Below are 9,554 nucleotides of genomic sequence, written 5' to 3'. Positions count from 1 at the left end.
TTATTTTTAAAAAAATGCCATTGGAACAAGACACAAAATCAATAATAAGACTTATTTCTTGAAATGGAAAGTTACACAAATAAATCCAAACTTAGTTTTTTTTTTAAATGGAAGGCTTATACTTGCAATAATAAATACTTGAAAGACTACAATTCTCTGCATAATAGTGAGATTGTAGCATAGCACAGTGATTTGCCCCCACAGAGTTAGGAAGTGGTAGTTCTCGTATGCTGTAATAAAGAAAAAGGCATAATTTGGTTATTATATAACGTGGGAGTAAACCAAGAAAAAATAGTATTTCACTGAATGCAATACGAGCATATTTTGAAAATGCATGAAGACAACTTTCACAGAATATTGTCAGAGTTGGGAGTTAAACAAACTGAGCTGCCCTTTCTTCCATATTTATCAAGATTACACTAATATTCAACAGCAACCATCATTTCCATAATTTAAAACAAATGCACCAAGAGCACTCTTCTTATATTCCTTTTCGTACCTTTCTTCCCTTAAGCTCTATAATGTTGGGGCAAACCAAGAAACAAGCCATTTTTTATGCTACTATAACAATATTTAAATAATACTTACTCTAGTTGGGAAGCTGACCCATTTAACAGTGTCCATGGCTGATTGCTCCCGTTACGGTAGACTCCGATCCATGATATAGCTGATATGGATTTCATAAATTTCTATATAAACGTAAAGAGTTTTCACTTACATAGAAATGTAAAAGGCTTCATCTCAAAAAAAAAAAAACAACAAAACACACAAGTACTGTGTTTTTTCATAAGACCTACATTTTCAGAAAGAAGAGAGATTCCAATCTAACACCACACACAGTGTGCTGAGAACTAGTTTAGATAGTGCCACAAATTCTCACCAGCACTGCATCGTTACATGACATGAGCTCCCAAACATTTATACTTAGGAACTTCACTCCTCTTGTCATGTGAACAAGAAAAATTCTGACCTAGGCCTGTGGACTGTCAGCGCCAACCTGCAACAGGAGGATGCTCAGGGCAGTCATTCCTCCCTGAGGTGAGGGGTCCTGTGCAGCAACAGCAGGGCAGCCTGACAAGGGCGATGCCTCAAGACAGTGACAACAGTCAGCAACCTGGACACGCTTCACCTCCAACAACCAGGGACACATGAGCAGGGCTGGGAAGGTGGAGTTGGGACATTAAGGGGACCCTATGCCTGAGAATAGAGAACCCAGGAGTTTCTTTATCTCTGAGCAGGTGGCACTCACATCCTGCCTCTGACACAGTAAACAGAATGGCTTTTTTTCTGTTTTTATTTTTAATATTTTATTTTATATAATTCTTACATCATTTTTCATTTTTGCACAATGCATGGATTTTCATTTTGGTTATATTTCCCATACAATTGCACCCCCCTTATTTTGACCCAGTCCTTCCTCTCCCCCATTTCCCCCCCTAGTGTGTCTCTGGTTTATAGTTGCTTGTTGATTTTGATTTTTACTTTGTATTAATTAGTCTTTTTCCTGGTCCCTTATTTAGGTTTCAACAACAAATGTGGCAAGGTTGTGGAGAAAAAGGAACTCTCCTGCACTGTTGGTGGAAGTGCAAACTGGTCCAACCACTATGGAGAGCTGCGTGGAGATTTCTGGACCTACTAAACATAGAGCTTCCATATGATCCAGCAATTCCACTCCTAGGCATTTACCCAAAGGGCACAGAAACATTAATTCCAAAGGGCACCTGCATCCCTATGTTTATAACAGAATGTTTTTTAACATGTTATACCATAAAAGTCTGCAGTGAAAATTAGCAAACAGCAGATAAATGCAATATGCAAATGAATTAATGAGGAATTACAGGGGAGTGAGGAGACACGAATAAAAGTATATACCATATGATTGCATTTCAGTTCATAAGCAAGAAAAAAGATGTATGAAATTAAAAGTCAAGTCAGTGGCTAAATAACCAGACAGCAGGAGTGAGGAGAGAGAGACAGGGTATCTGGGCTCCACTGGGGGCTGGGACTTCTACTCAGGATCTGCTCTGCAGACACAATTTTCATTCACTTGGTGATTAATCTGCCTGATCACAATATCCACGCCTTTCTTGATGTATTAAACAGCAATCATTATTTAATATATATACACACAAATATATATATATATATATTTGAAATATGGTCCTCTATGAAAACCAAGAACTGGGTTTTTCAAGTGTGCATAAACGGGACAAAGATTTTAGTAAAATCCTCAAAATCAGATAATGGAAAGTTATGCAAACTTTAAATAAAATACAAATTTATACAAAAATATATATGAATACTATAAATAGAAAATAGACTGGAATAAGTCTTCAATAATATGGTCGGGGCACTGAATTTCTTACCATTTCTTCCTCAGTGTCTATGAAGAGCAGCTGAGACTTCTTACTCTGACAGGCCATCACACTCTCCTTCCAGGTGTTTTTTTCAGCACTAAAGTAATAGCAGTTGTTGGAGTACGTAATCCACTCCTTTGGACAAAGGCCAAAATGACATGCTGAAGGGAGATTATGAATTATTACCTAAAACTATATGCATTACTAAAATAAGACATATCATATACATGCCGAGATATGAACCTACATGTACATAACACATGCACACACCTCACAGCTGGTGCATACAACACATACTCACAGAGAAAGGGCAGCTCTCATGCTATAATTTATGTGCCTATATGAACCAAACTCACATAAAATATCCATGTAAATGTCCTCACATAGTAAATACTATGACTTTTTAATAGTAAATTGTTTATACATATAATAGCAACAGGAAGTCCTATTATTGTTAGTCATGAACATTTTTTATTTTACTACATAATGTATGTTTGACCAGTAAATTTGTTACCATTTTTACCAAGTCTAACATATACATACATTGTATAAACTGTACTAACATCAGAATTTCTGAATTAATTGGGTACCTTTCTGGATGTTTGTTACTGGGGTGAAATCATTCCGCACTGGATTTATTGTAGCTAGAAAATATAAAGTAATCATTACAAAAATTAAAAGCGTTCTATTTAAAAATCAATATAATAGTATTTCTAAGTTAGAAATCTAGGTTGGTAGGGTGATAATAATAATGTATAATAAAACTGACTTTCCAGAAAATTAGTAAAATAATAAAACTTTGGGGGAAACTATCAAAAAAAAATTAGACTCAAATTTAATCATCTCCACAATATGTGTTACCAATTCTCAAAAATAAATTCATAATTATCAACTTGGCCTTTCAGTTTCCTAAAGCATGTCATTGAATCATGATATATGAATCTGTAAAATAACCCCATAATCATTCAACATATTTATGCTTTTGACAAATTCAGAAAACAATTCAATACTTAATTAAAACCATACATTAAAATGAGTGTTCTCTTAATATCGGAACTATTTAGAGCACTGGCAACCATCAAGTGTAAACTTTGTCCTTTATAATCTTTCGAAAATTTTCTTACCGTGAGTAGGAAAAACTAAAACTATAACTATGGTTTTTATTATCGTGGACACCAAGACCAGGAAGACGATCCCCAGGACCTCAGAAGCAATCTGCCCTGGAGGTAATGGCGAGTCTGCAGGGAGAGAAATGGAAACACCGAGAAAAGGTGGAGACAAATGTTGACAGTTTACAGACACGAGAACCCGCCTGTGTAAGAAATCATATATAGAAGGTTGGACTCAACTCCACATTGCCGCTGTAATCTTGCCACCAGGATATGTGTTGCGTTTTCAGTAAACATAATGCTCCATGAGTTGTTGTCAAAGGCCACATCTTCCAACAATGCGGGAACTAGATTTGTCCTCACATTTCAGATTAGAATGACATAGTCATATTTTAAGCTCCAACAGTCCAACAGAAAACTCTGTGAGCTTACCCCCTACTCTTTCTGCACATCTGCACCCCAATCATACAGCCCAGAGCAGTTACTCGTGTGTCTATGAAATGTTTTATCCTTGCCTGTGTAGTTCCTGTCATTCCCTTGAAGGTCTTGAGAAGTATTTGAAGATGTCATTCCATAGAGGTTATCTGCTATTCTGTTGATGAAGTGGGGCTTTATGTGCCCTTACCTTTCATTTCCTGCCCTCTTGGGTCCAGATTCTGCTCTGGGTAGTTCTCTACCCAGTGCAGCTGAGTAGTGCCAGGGAAGGTGCTCTCTGATAGCTGCAGGCAAGTCTTACTAAACACTGCACATGATGACCAGATCCCGTGTGTATTCATGTGGGCGGAGCATGTATAGAAATAAATTCATATTGCAGTTTAAAAATGGACAAGTCTGATTAAAATTTCCTTAGAACTTAAAAATATGTTGCAAGATATAGAATAACTTAATTTTTTCACACAATTCTAATGTTTGGGGGAACAGAAGACCAAATATTAATAGCATAATTCATAAATAATAGCATCCACACTAATTTAAAGTCATCAACCAACAAAACATTTTGAAACTTTTAGAATAACTGTCTTAAAGTGCTATATCAGAAAAAATGACATTCTAACTTTTACAAGTTTTCTATCTATTTATAATTAAAGACTGAATAGTCAGTGTGTAATAGTTGTGTTAGAACATGTATTAATTCCCTGCTCTAAATAACTTTTACAGAATGACTAACATTTATTATTAAAAGGGATGAGAGGTTAAAAAATGATATTTTTCGCAAAATAAGGTAGAGTTTTAAGAAATCATTAAAATTTTGAAGAATATTTACTATACAGAAAATAATATGTGATACATTAGCTTCTCAAAATCCTTAACAATATTGATAGTGTACAGATTTGGAAATGACATTTATTTTATACAAGAGGATGGTAAATAAGTGAATGAAAAAAATAAAACAGTATAAAATGACCGATTAAAAACCATTTAGGTGACAACAGGCTTGGTTCAAACTTCCAGGATTGTCATCGTATTGATAATTCTAATAAATCAGTAGTGCAATTTGATAATTTATCAAAATGCTATGCAGAGAGGAATCTGAAATTAATTCTGGCTTTCAAACCTACAAAGTTTATATAGCGTCTACCAATTTTGCTTACAATCTAAAACTGGTATAGAAACATAAGATATAACACATGTAAAACACTTCGCATTCAACCTGCAGTTTATAAGCTCAATTAAAAATCAGTTACTTTAATTATTATTTTAACAGACTGATGTAGTTATTTATGATTCATATCTGTTTGGCCATATAGCATAGTTCCTTAGACAGGAGTCGATTTTATCAGTGTTGTGTATCTTTTTGGAAATGTTTAGAGATATTAAAAAATATTTTTTGATAGTTTATAAGTTAGAATTCTAAGGACTATTTCATCCTCATTTGCATGAAAAGTTAAATTAGTTTTATTAAGATTAAGAATGTATATAAGAAATTACATTTGGACTTCCTGATTAGATGAATTTATTTTAGGAAACTATGTTTAAAGGCTAAGATAAACAATAAATAATATATAGAATCTTATCTGGACTGATTACAAATTCAAAAATAAATTGTCGTGCCATGATGCTTATGGGAATTCAGATAAAATTGTATTGCTTTAAAAACCCAATTATCATTGTATATATGGAATTGAGTAATACACTAAACCATTTGACTATTTAAAATAACCTATGTTTCATATTTATGATTATTTTCCCACCCTGGATTATTCAGTAAAGATAACAACCTTCTCTATAATTTGATTGCATAGCAATTGTTGCATCATATACAGCATTTGTGATCAATGAGATGGGCTGGTTAAGAGACAGGAGAGTAGGAACACATACCTTCTCTTGGCCAAAGAGTGGAGTGTCATCTAGTGGGAGACTTGCTTATTCTTGGAAACAAACAAACAATATCTTTGGTTTAGACAGACTCTCCTGTGAAGGTGCAGAGCGAACCCACACTAGAAAAAGTAGATTTCTTGTCAAAGTGTCGCTTAAAACTTGAACAGGAAATCCTAGCTATTGTGAAGGCAGTTTCTCATCACACACCTCCAGAGTAGAAGGAGCCTGAACTTGTAGTGTGTCATTTAGTGTGTCCATTGACAAATGCCTCTAAGAAATTGTGTTCTTATTCTAAAAGATATTAGAGGACAAAAGACTTAACCATACTTGGCTGTTAAATTGCTTCTATCTCAACCACAAACCCTGAAGACTTAAGTGTAGTGAAGAGAATAATAGGTGTTTTACTGTTAGACAAGATTATTGTATCTTGTCATTAAATATATTTTTATTTTATCTGCATGTGTCATTTGTATTTTAATGGTAACATTTCTAAAACCATGATCCCTTAAGTAATATATATTAAATGTCACCAGTTATTCTAAAGAATTACATTTTCAACTTTTTTTATAATAGTCCCATGATCACCAGTTCCCACACACTCTTCTCTATTTCTTTGCATTCAGTTTTTTTAATTTGTATAGTTGTTTAAATTTCCAATGATAAAAGTTGTCTCTTGGCACGATAAAGCTTTCAAATCTTTGAATTATATCACCATTCCATGATTGATATTAAATAATTTCTCATTAAGATTTCATTGATTTGCTACCCAATCATGACATAATCAAGAAGTGATTATTTACAAAAAGTCTGTACTTAGTATGAATATTTGTGAACGTATGACAAAAGTCTGAGCCGAACTGTTTAGGGGACAAAGAGTTGTTTTTTTAAATATCACTTAAGCAAAATATTGGAGGACAGAAAATGTAGGCTTTTAAAACTCAGATTGATTTCTCAGTCACACTAGCCATTATTTAAAGACATGTTACATTTCCAGCTTCAAAGAAATTCTCTAACAAAGGTTACCTAAGATAGAAGTTAGCAACCATAAAAAGGAAATCACTACATGATTTTGTTACAGAGGTATGTCTATTTATTTTATGAGTCAAAGAAATGATCAGAATGTATGTTCACAACATCATCTGAATTAGAAGGAAAATATGGAGAAGTCAAAATTAAGTGAAATTAGTCTAGAATTACAGAACTAAGAAAACAATAAGTAGCACAAACAAATGACAAAGAACAAAATTGTTAAAGAGCATGAACAAAGCAAATGTATCTTAATTGTAAAAACTTAAAAACAGTGGAGAATCTAAGTCTTCTGAATCTAGGTTCCACATGAAAATACTATTATGGTTTTTAATAAGTGCACCAGACTAAGCCATTATTATGATTATATTTTAATATTTAGACAAAATAGAAAATTTGTAGAAAATGAAGATCAGTTTGTAGAAAATACTTCTACCTGAAGAAACTTCACATGTGATAGAATCATTAAGTTCTTACAAAAAACTCCCCCTAAAACAGGTTTACAGGCTCAGATAATATCAGCAGTGAATTAACACTTAAATAACACAGTGTTCTTACAGAAAGGCTTCTAACTAGTAGAAAAACAGGAATCCTTTTTACAATAGCCTTGATACAAGACCTGTCAAAATGGTAGTTGTCTAATCTTTTTGTGAATAAGAAAGACAAATGTGCTGATCTAAATAAATATGTGGATAAAAAACACACAGAATGATTGTTATAGTTTTATTGTAAAAGTGCAAGATGATCAAATATTTGAAAGAAATAAAGGTACTTTACTTCATAAACATTTTACAAAGAATACAATTCTCATTCCAATTGATGCAATATGAACAAAAACATAACATCAAACTTATAAAACTATTACAAAAATAAGAATGTGATGGCATGATACTAATTGGAGAGTGATGATGAAAAGCTATAATAAAACTCATATTTCAGAATGAATATTGAAATCGTTTTCCCTAAATTGGGTATACACAGAGATCAATCATGGTACCTTCTATTCAATATTGGATATAAAGCTCTGGTCTGTAATAAGCCAATAAAAAAAATAATTGCACTTGGAGAGAAGAAACAATTTCTGATTATTTATAATTACATAACTATTATATCAAAATTCATAATTCATATATTCATATATTAGATTGATATAATTAATATGTAAAGTGGACAAAAACATTGCATATAAATCAATAAGCCAACTTCAGCTGTATTGCTTTATACAGCAACAAAAATTGCTAACAGACATTTCAGACATTTTTAAATGAAGTGCCATCACTAAAGCATAACATCATGGGCCTCCCCGGTGGCGCAGCGGTTGAGCGCTGGGTTGCGAAGCTGCCCGCAGCCTCTGCAGTGCGGGTTCAATCCCCGGCTGCTCCCCGGCCACCGGAGGAGGGTCCCACATGGCGCGCAGACCTCTCCTGCCGCCCGCTGCTCCCCTCAGCAGTGTACTTCAGTCCTTCTGCCTGCTCTGCTCTCCCCTCTGCCTCTGGTGAATTCTCTCACCCTCCCGCGCTTCTGACTGTACCCAGTGCTTGTATAAATAAATAAATCTTAAAAAAAAAAAATAAAAAAATAAAGCATAACATCATTTCCTTATATCTTCTGCAAAAAAACAAAGCATAATGAAAAAAACATCAAATTTAAGGAAGGATTAAGGTTGATATAGATTGAAAAAATAAATATGGTAAAGATGACTAATCTCCAAATTACTTTAAAGATTAAATGTTCTCAAACATCATCACAAAATTTTTTAAAAACAGCTTTATTGAGATATAATTTATAAATATAAAATTCAGCCATGTAAAGTGAATAAACCAAAGACACTTAGCATATTCAGTGTTTGCAAATATCACTACTCTTAGCTCTGAAAATGTTCCATCATTTCAAAAAGAAACAGAGAACAATCAGTGGCCAGTGGCTCTTCCCACCTCCTCTCAGTCCCTGGCCACCTCCAGTCCACTTTCTTTGCCTATGATTTTGCCATTAATTATAAATGGACTCAGACAACAAGTGATCTTTTTGATGGTTGAATGCCACAAATGAAATGTTGAACAAAAAAGGTCAGACAAAAAATTAATGATCTCTGTACTTTTTGCTGAACATAGTGTATTTCAATACTTAATTTTAAAAAATGCCATTGGAACAAGACACAAAATCAATAATAAGACTTATTTCTTGAAATGGAAAGTTACACAAATAAATCCAAACTTAGTTTTTTTTTTAAATGGAAGGCTTATACTTGCAATAATAAATACTTGAAAGACTACAATTCTCTGCATAATAGTGAGATTGTAGCATAGCACAGTGATTTGCCCCCACAGAGTTAGGAAGTGCTGGTTCTCGTATGCTGTAATAAAGAAAAAGGCATAATTTGGTTATTATATAACGTGGGAGTAAACCAAGAAAAAATAGTATTTCACTGAATGCAATACGAGCATATTTTGAAAATGCATGAAGACAACTTTCACAGAATATTGTCAGAGTTGGGAGTTAAACAAACTGAGCTGCCCTTTCTTCCATATTTATCAAGATTACACTAATATTCAACAGCAACCATCATTTCCATAATTTAAAACAAATGCACCAAGAGCACTCTTCTTATATTCCTTTTCGTACCTTTCTTCCCTTAAGCTCTATAATGTTGGGGCAAACCAAGAAACAAGCCATTTTTTATGCTACTATAACAATATTTAAATAATACTTACTCTAGTTGGGAAGCTGACCCATTTAACAGTGT

Source organism: Talpa europaea (assembly GCF_964194135.1).
Source record: "Talpa europaea genome assembly, chromosome: 15".
In the NCBI taxonomy this organism is placed as follows: Eukaryota; Metazoa; Chordata; class Mammalia; order Eulipotyphla; family Talpidae; genus Talpa; species Talpa europaea.
The sequence above is the reverse complement of the archived record's forward strand: the minus strand, read 5'-3'. Positions refer to the sequence as shown.